We start from the raw sequence: 9075 nt of genomic DNA on the forward strand, positions 1-9075 counted from the left end.
GATTTGATGCACCATTGCTGGTGCTGACTGCAAAGAGGTCTCTAGGAGTTAAAGGAAACAGATACCTCAGTCTTGGAATCGATGACACTGAATTTTACCACAACCTGAATGAATTTGGAAGTGGATTCTTTCCAGGGCCTCCAAGTAGGCACCTAGCTAGCTCATTCCCAAGTTTCAGCTGTGTGAAACCTGGAGCAGAGAGACCACTGAAGCCTGCCTGGACTTCTGACATACTTAACTATGAGAAAATAAATTTGTGTGATCTAAAGCAGCTAAGTTTGTGGTAATTTGTTACAGTAGCCACCAAGAATTTTACACTTTTCGGAAATTTTGCTTATGGAGCAAGCACTTTCCATGTATTCTCATTGAATACCAACAACCTTCTGAAGTGGGTGCTCACTTTAACTCAGTTAATTTGCCTAAAATTATGCAGTTAGTAAGTGGCAAAGCCAGGGCTCAAACCCAGGAGCATGTCTCTAGAATGCATTATTTAAACAACTGAGCTACACAGCCCTTCTAATCAATAGATCTCACAGAGCTCATATGAAATATGTCCAAGGTGATTCAACATCTAACTGAGCTCCAGTTGTAGCCAGGATTGGCCAGTTTCAAAAATGCTAATTCCAAAACATTGAGTCAACAAATATTTGTTGTGGTTCTACTTTATAATGAGTATTATGTTATGCATTGATTATCCTAAGATCAATCACTATGGGTTAGTGGAGTGGTTCAAAGGGTAGAATGTTAAAAAGTAGTTATTGTCTTCAAGGAACTTCTTGCTAAATTTGGTAGTTGCTGTGATGGAGTACCACAGGCTGCATGTGAGGCCACAGAAGACTTTATGGAATAAACGGTGGCACTTGGCTCAGGACAGGCACTAGGAGGTTGAAAAGGCAGATTAAGTCTTACCATGGTATTCCAGGAGGAGGGAATGGTACAGACTTAAAAGTATGGTTCATGCCAGGAATGACATGAGAGTGAAATATTCTTACAGCACAAAGTTCAAGAGGAAAGTAGAAGGAAATATGGTCAGGTGGGTTAAGTGAGCATTAAAATTAAGTGCCATACAAAAGGGTTTAATTTTTATCATGGGGAGGTGATAGAGAAAATTGAAAAGAAATCTAGCAAGAGTGTGATGTTGTCAGATTAACTTTTAGAATGTTCATCCAGTCTGGGGCTGGATAGGGATCAGACAAGAAAAGCTGCCAAAAGGTTTTTGCAATAGTAGATACCAATGATAACTATGTATTCTAATTTAGAGCAGTGGGAAAGGAAAAGCAGATGGTGAGTGCAGTATAAATATTTAGGAGTTGGAATCTATGGGTCCTGGAGATAAACTGGGTATAGAGAGTCATGAAAGAAAAATCTGGAATGGTTCTTGGATTTCTGGGCTGGTCATTGACATTTGATGTATTTAAGTGAACAAAAGAAGGAAGAGCAGGTATGAAGGAGAGAAGATCAGTTACTTTTGGATTTGTTGAAGTGGCTATGGAATATGTGAATGAAGACAACTGGGTATGTGGATCCACAGATCACGAGAAAGCTTTAGTGCTGGAGATAAATATATGAAAATAAGCAACCAACCTACAGTGCTATCTGGAGCCCTATGCCTGGAGGAAAATGCCCAGAGACTATGCAGCGTGAGGAGGAGATTTAAAAACCAGGCTGATTATGGGGAAACACACTGAGAAGGGCAGCTAGAGATAGTTAGCTCTCCCAGAGACCATGGGAGTATCTTGAAGTCAACAGGCAACTGTGTTATGGTTTGGACCTGGAATGTACCCCAAAGAGCTTATGTGTTGAAGGCTTGGTTCCCAATGCCAGCAGTGTTCAGAGATGAAGTCTTTTGGGATTAGATCATGCGGGGTGGAGGTGTGGGGTTGTGTGTGGGGGTTCTGTCCTCATCAATGTGTTAATGAATTCATAGCTTAGGGCTATTGGGAGATAGTGGAAACTTTAGGAGATGGGGCCTGGTTGGAGAAAGTAGGTCACCAGGGGGTATAGGCCTCGAAGCCAGGTTATATTCTATCCCTTGGCCCCTCTCTCCCTCTCTCTCTCTCTCTCTCTCTCTCTCTCTTATTCCCTCCCCCTCATTCCCCTCTGATTCTGGCTACCATGAAGTAACCAGTTTTGTTCTACCACACACCCTCCTATGGTGTTCTGCCTCACTTCAGGCCTACAAATTATGAAGCCAAGTGCCAAGTAACCATGGACTGTGAAACCTCTGAAACAATGTAAGTCAAAAATAAATCTTTCTCCATTAAGTATATTTTCTCAGGTATTTTATCACAGAGACCAGAAGCTAAATAGCACAGTTTAATAACAAGATAAACGACAGCTAAATAACAAGAGAGGTTGAATGAGAGGAAGCAAAGAATGGAATTAACAAATGGTATTAGTGTCCTCAATAAGAAGAGTATCAACAAAGTAGTGATTCCTGAAGTCATCCAGGAGAAAACTGAGGAGCAAATGAAAGGTAAGAAACTCAAGATCACTGAAGTGTAGCTTTTGAAAAGCGTGGGCATGAGAAAGAAAAGGAAAAGAGGAAAGGCAAGAAAGGAAGAGAAGTAGAAAAGGATACAGAATCAAAAAAAGATTTTTTTTAACTGAAGGTTTTTTATTATTAAATTCAACAAAAATTACTTTGTAAAATTTCTCTAAAAGTCCCTAAATGCTTACTTTGAATTTCTATAATACCTTGTTGGGGACACTGGCTGGCCCTAGTGTACTATGGAGGGCCTCCTTTGGGATTCCTATACCTAGCTCAGCAATTCCAAGCATTTCTTTTCCAACTAGAAGGAATCATTATTTTACCTCAGTTTCTGCCACAAATAAGGTTTATATTCTCCAAAATCCTGCATATGACTCTTCAGCACATGCATGAGAAGTCCAAATGATTGGGCTGTGCAAAGGAATTTTTTAATGAAAAATGTTTAAATGTCAAGAGGAAGAAACAACTAACATGGAAGAGTGAGCCAGGCCCAATAGTGCATGCCTGTAATCCTACCTACTTGGGAAGGGAGAGATTGGGAGGATCATGGTTTGAAGTCAGCTCAGCCAAAAAGTTAGTGAGATTCCATCTCAACCAAAAGCTGGAAGTGGTGGCGTGCCCACCATTCCCATTTTAGCTACATGGGAAGCATAAACGGGAGGATGGTGATTCAGACTGCCCTGGAGAAAAACCGGAGACTCTATTCCAAAAATGACTAAAAGCAAAAAGGGCTGGGAGCGTGGCTCAAGTGACAAAGCACCTGCCTAGCAAGCTCAAGGCTTTGAGTTCAATTCCCAGGACCACCAAAAGAAAGGAGGAGGATGAAGAAGAAAATAAAAATGTAGAAAAGAGAGGATGAGCTGCTACCACAAGCTGATATGAAGAAAAACGAGATTAGATTCCACAGTCTCAGAGTCTCCCTAAAGCTTCCTCTGGTAATTTAAGACTAGGCGCAACAACTGGGAAGATGGGGGTTGCCTGACACTTCTAAATCCTAGACAAGGACTTCATTCTACCAGGTTTCCAATGAGTCAGACATTTCACTTTAATCCCTCTTGACTTCAGGAAGAAATACCTCTGTCTTTCTCCCTACTACATTTAGAAAAATAAAGTGAAATAATGAAATTCAAAAGGCTTTAAAATAAAAAATGTAATATAAATTCAGGGTGATATTACTACAAGGGGGCCATGCTAAGATGGTGAGAGAATAAGACAGAGAAATCTGAAACATTAGAGTCAAACAAACTTACAGGTTCTGCCACTTCACCGTTTCCGCCTTTTCCTTTAGATTTTTCAGACTGAACAGTCTTATCTCACATACAGCAGATGTCTTAATCAGCTCAGTGGGACCAAGGCCCTCACTGTATGTTCTCCCAACTGGGAAAACCTGTTACCAACATCATACAGTTTCATAGGTCTTCCCTGTTCACTTTCCTTTCCCTTCTAGCTTACCTGCCTTTCATCATTCACAAAGGATTACATACCCTTCATTCTAGAAGAGACAAAAACAACAACTTCCCATAGGAGTCACTGGCTCCAACATCATAATGCATCAGACTTCCCTAGTCCCCTCCCCCAACAGAAACACTTATGTCTAGTGACAGCACCAACAGTACAAAGAATCTGAAAATCCCCAGTGAATGTGCCAAGAGTGGGAAGGCAGGAGGAATCTGTGGCTTTTTGACGAGCATAAATCATCAGTATATTGCAGTGGGATGGTAGGGGAATTTAAACTGAAACTGGCTTTTTATGACACAGTGGCTCTCTCAAAGTTAGCCATGTGAGATAACAGCATAGTCAGATAACTAGAGACGTATGTTGGTGGTAGGGAGAAGGAGTTGGGGCTTTTTATATAAATAATCTTTAGTGTGTTTAATGTGTCAGGCACTGTTCTAAAGACTTGTTTGTACACTGTCTCCTAACAATGCCTTAAAACTGGACTGCCAGATAAACTAGTTAAATTTGAATTTTAGGTAACATTAGGACACATACTAAACAACTGAGAGTTTTTTCACTGAAATTCAATTGAGTGTCCCAACTTTTTACTTGCTTTATAAGACGTGGCAACTCTTATTTCAAGCTCTGGATGAGACAGATCCCAGCCACGCCCCCTAGAACGTGGCAGGGCTAGAGAGCCGGCCTCCAGGCACGTTCTTAGCTATTATGCCATTGTCACTGGACGTGCCAGGAGACGCATGTGAAGCTCTGGCCTTTATGACCGAGGTTCTGCATCAGCGGCCCGCGTGCAGAGTAGGAGGGTTCTTTGTGATTATAGCAGGTCACCGCGTGGCCAGTTATAGTGGTGGCATTCGACCCCATCAAACCCGAAGCCCCCAAACAAAACCTATTATAAAAACAACAGTGGTAGAAAACAGGACAGTACCTAAGTGTCTCGCTCCCTGCCCATCCCACCTGGCCCTCTGTATGAGCCTCATTTCCGCCATATTTGGGCTGGCAAATGTCCTCACCGCATTTTGGCGGGAAAGTAGGAGCGAACCATTGACGACGCATGCGTGCAGACACTGACGTGGGGGTGGGGGGAACACACTGCCAGACTATGACTTGGGCAGAGAGACGCAGACGCGCGTGCGCAGGCCTGCGTGGGGCGGAGCTACGCAAATAGCCCCGCCTCTTCCGCTCGCTTGTGCCTGCTTCTCTGCTGCCTTGCCTTAGTGCTCACAGCGTGTTGGGTTTTTTCTGAGCCTGGGTCTTGCGTCTGGCTTGCTCTGGCAGGCACAAGCAGGATGGGACATGGAGAGTGGGCGTGACAGTGTGGGTAGGCGGGAGTAGGGAGAAGCCCGGGCCGCTGCCTTAGGCGGGATTTCCCTCAGGGCAGGAGGGTTCATCCTTCGGCTGGGGCCTCGGAACGCACTCGGCAAAGGGACTAGACTCCGAGTTTGGACAGTGGCTGGCTGCCTTTCCCATTGTCCCAGATGGCGGCTGTCGCTCCGTTTCTCCAGAGGGCGTGGTGGCTAGGGGACTAGATTTTACAGTATGGATGATGCTCCTGGTTGGGGAAACTGCGGTTTCAGGTACGATTTCCTCCCAAGTGTTAGGAAAACGCCGCACACCGCACACAAAGGAGGGTCACGAGCGTTATCTCAGGTCCAAAAGTTTAATGAGCAGGCTGGCTGGCCGAGAGAAAATGGCGCAGCGGCTTCTCTCGGTGGGTCTGATCTTAAGTAGCATTTGGGAGAAAGCAAGGACAAAGGATGGTCTTTGATCTGCAAAGGAAGAGACCAACTGCAGGAGCAAGGTCTAGGAGCAGGCAAAGGGAGGTGGCGGGAGATAAGGTGGGCTTTGTTCTGCAAGGGGTGAAACCAGCTGTGGCTTAGGCTGCAGAAGGGGCAGTTCTTATCACCAAGGATTTCACCTTTCACTTTAGTCTAACCTCTTCCCCAGCGTCCTTTTGTGGTAATGACGATGATGATGGAACTAAAGTTCCCATTCTCTCTTGTGTTAGGAAATACAACTCTCTCCATTAGATTCCACGTTAAAATTCTGGGTGCCAGCAATTCCTCAGTCTCTCTCTCTCTCTCTCCCTCTCCCTCCCTCACTCACCCTCTCTTATCCCTCTTTCGTGTAACTACTGCACAACTCCTAGAAGATAATTGTTACTTCCTGCCTCTAATTTCTCTTCTCTTGATCCAATTAGACTTAGAACCTGTCACTCTACAGGAACTGCTCTTGACAAAGATTACGATAATCAGAACATAAGAACAAAAAAGAATACCAATCTTTCTAAACTTAATGGTTGACTTTCAATGGTTATTCATTCTACTTAGCCTGCTAGGAGCAGTTGACAAGAGTGATCACTCCTTTCTCAATATACTTAGTTTCCATGACATCATGCAGGCTTGATTTTCTTTCAGCCCCTTCTCAGACTCAGACTGCTTCTGCCACTTCTGTTTGTCCTCTTAATGTTAGAACTCATCAGGGTTCTATCCTTGATCTTCTTATCCACATTCACCCCTTGGTCATCTCACCCAGTTTTGTGACTTTATGGATATCTTATATGCCAACAATTGCCACATTTATAACTCCAGCCCAAACCAGTCTCCTGTTCAAACTAGACTCATATATTCATTTCCCCCTTCCAAAATTGTTCTTCTAATCTCATCTCAGAAATCTGCCTTTAAACCACACCCGAGCCAGAGACCCAGAATTAGCCTAGACTCTTTGCTTTCCCTTATTTCCAAAGTCATGGCCACTCTACTTGACAAATCTTTTTCAAATGACCCCCTTGTCATTCAGCAGTTCCCCTTCTAGGTGTATGCCAAGAGATATAAAAGATAACCACATAATGACTTGTACACATATGTTTTCCGAAGTGTTGCAGAAAACGTTACAAACAGTATGACTGACCAGCGAGAATAAGACTCAAACCCAGGTGGCTGGAGGAAAGGAAGGTTTATCACGCCAGCAGGCCAGCACCGGGTATCTCCAAAATGGCGCAGGCCCTGAGCTCAGGGTGGTTGAGGTTTTTATACTGAGAAAAGCAGCAAGCAAACAAGCGGAGAGTGCAGAAGCAGACTTGGCAGTTGGCTGTTCAGTGTTACAATATATCATGTCAGCACAGCTGTGGAGCTAAGGAGATGGCTGGATGCAGGGGCCCAGCTAAGGGGAAGGGCTTTACTGGTCTTTGGTTCTTTTCCCAGCTTTGATCTTTTTCTGGGTTTCCTTATCAGAAGCATTATTCACAACTGCGAAGAAGGAGAAATGTTCCAAATGTTGAATTCATTCAAATGAATGGATAAATAAAATGCGGTATATCCATGCAATGGAATATGTGATGATTTTAAAACAATGAAGTACTGAGTCATTCTACATTTTAGGAAACGCTGTCTGTGTACAGAGTCTTTCAGTCAGCCACTCAGCCACATGACAATAGGCCTTGGGCCTGGATTACTTGTTTATCAAGAGATAGAAACCACACAGTCTGTGCCAGGCTTATCCTGTGTGGTGCTAATATTCTGTGTTGTGAACTCAGTATGTACTCCTTACCCATTAGCCATAGAAGACTGACCAACACCACTGGAGCTGGCTGATGTTGCTTTATTTCTTCTCTATGTGATAAAAACTATTCCATCCAGGGCTTGAGGGTATTAGGTTTTGCTTGGCAACTCCAGTACCAAGACACAGTGGGCAGAAGTGTTTGGATTTCTCTTCCTGGTGGTTGTCATAGTGATGATCTTTGCTATTTTCCATGTAGCTGGAGTCCTCCCCTGGCATTGGTAACAGATGCATGATGTCAGTACTACAATATGGATGACCTTGGAAAACAAGTGAAAGAAGACAGTCGCCAAAGGTCATGTATTGTATGATTCCCTATATGTGAAATATTCAGGATAGGAAAATCTATAGCTGCAGAAAGTAGTTTAATTGTTGCCTAGCGCTGGGGAGTATGGAAGGGATTAGGAGGTGATAGCCAAGTGGCTCAGGTTTTCTTTTTAGGGTAATGAAAGTATTCTAATTGATTAGAATCAAATCCACTGGGTGTATGCATATCTATGTGAATAACAGCTACTGAGTTGTTTGTTTTAAATGGGTAAACTGTATGGTACACAAATTATTTTTCATTAAAGCTGTCGAAAAAATGATAACCTAAAAGGGAAAAAATTTCCTTCTATCACCATAGCTCCAGTCCATTTTCATTTCTTCATGAGTTTTTTTTTTTTTTTGGCCGCACCAGGGTTTGAACTTGGGGCCTCATGCTTTCGAGGCAGGCACATTAACGCTTGAGCCAGTCTACCAGCCCCATTTCTTAAGATTTTGTATCAACACCAGAATTTCCCTATTTTTGTCTTCTCTACACCTGGAAGTCAAAGGGATCTTCAAAAGAGATCTGATTATGAAATTACATGACTTCCCATTTGTCCCAGTATAAACTCTGAACTTCTTTTTTTTTTTTTTTCATTTTTCTTTTATTATTCATATGTGCATACAAGGCTTGGTTCATTTCTCCCCCCTGCCCCAACCCCCTCCCTTACAACCCACTCCGCCCCTTCCCTCTCCCCCCCCCCAATACCCAGCAGAAACTATTTTGCCCTTATTTCTAATTTTGTTGTAGAGAGAGTATAAGCAATAATAGGAAAGAACAAGGGTTTTTGCTGGTTGAGATAAGGATAGCTGTACAGGGCATTGACTCACATTGATTTCCTGTGCATGTGTGTTACCTTCTAGGTTAATTCTTTTTGATCTAACCTTTTCTCTAGTACCTGTTCCCCTTTTCCTATTGGCCTCAGTTGCTTTAAGGTATCTGCTTTAGTTTCTCTGCGTTAAGGGCAACAAATGCTAGCTAGTTTTTTAGGTGTCTTACCTATTCTCACCCCTTCCTTGTGTGCTCTCGCTTTTATCATGTGCTCATAGTCCAATCCCCTTGTTGTGTTTGCCCTTGATCTAATGTCCACATATGAGGGAGAACATACGATTTTTGGTCTTTTGGGCCAGGCTAACCTCACTCAGAATGATGTTCTCCAATTCCATCCATTTACCAGCGAATGATAACATTTTGTTCTTCTTCATGGCTGCATAAAATTCCATTGTGTATAGATACCACATTTTCTTAATCCATTCGTCAGTGC

The 9075-nt window shown here is 43.1% G+C and overlaps 1 protein-coding gene across 1 annotated transcript in view; it reads left to right on the forward strand.

The window, feature by feature from the left end:
* The first annotated feature begins 5152 nt into the window (after nt 1-5152).
* Nucleotides 5153-9075, forward strand: part of Sipa1l3 (signal induced proliferation associated 1 like 3) — a 254269-nt gene continuing 250346 nt past the window's right edge. The window contains exons 1-2 of the mRNA XM_074057113.1: nt 5153-5523; nt 7704-7799. The gene's annotated coding sequence lies outside the window, so the exon portion shown is untranslated. The remainder of the gene's footprint in view (nt 5524-7703; nt 7800-9075) is intronic.

The sequence above is a fragment of the Castor canadensis genome, chromosome 16 (genome assembly GCF_047511655.1).
Source record: "Castor canadensis chromosome 16, mCasCan1.hap1v2, whole genome shotgun sequence".
NCBI classification, from domain to species: domain Eukaryota; kingdom Metazoa; phylum Chordata; class Mammalia; order Rodentia; family Castoridae; genus Castor; species Castor canadensis.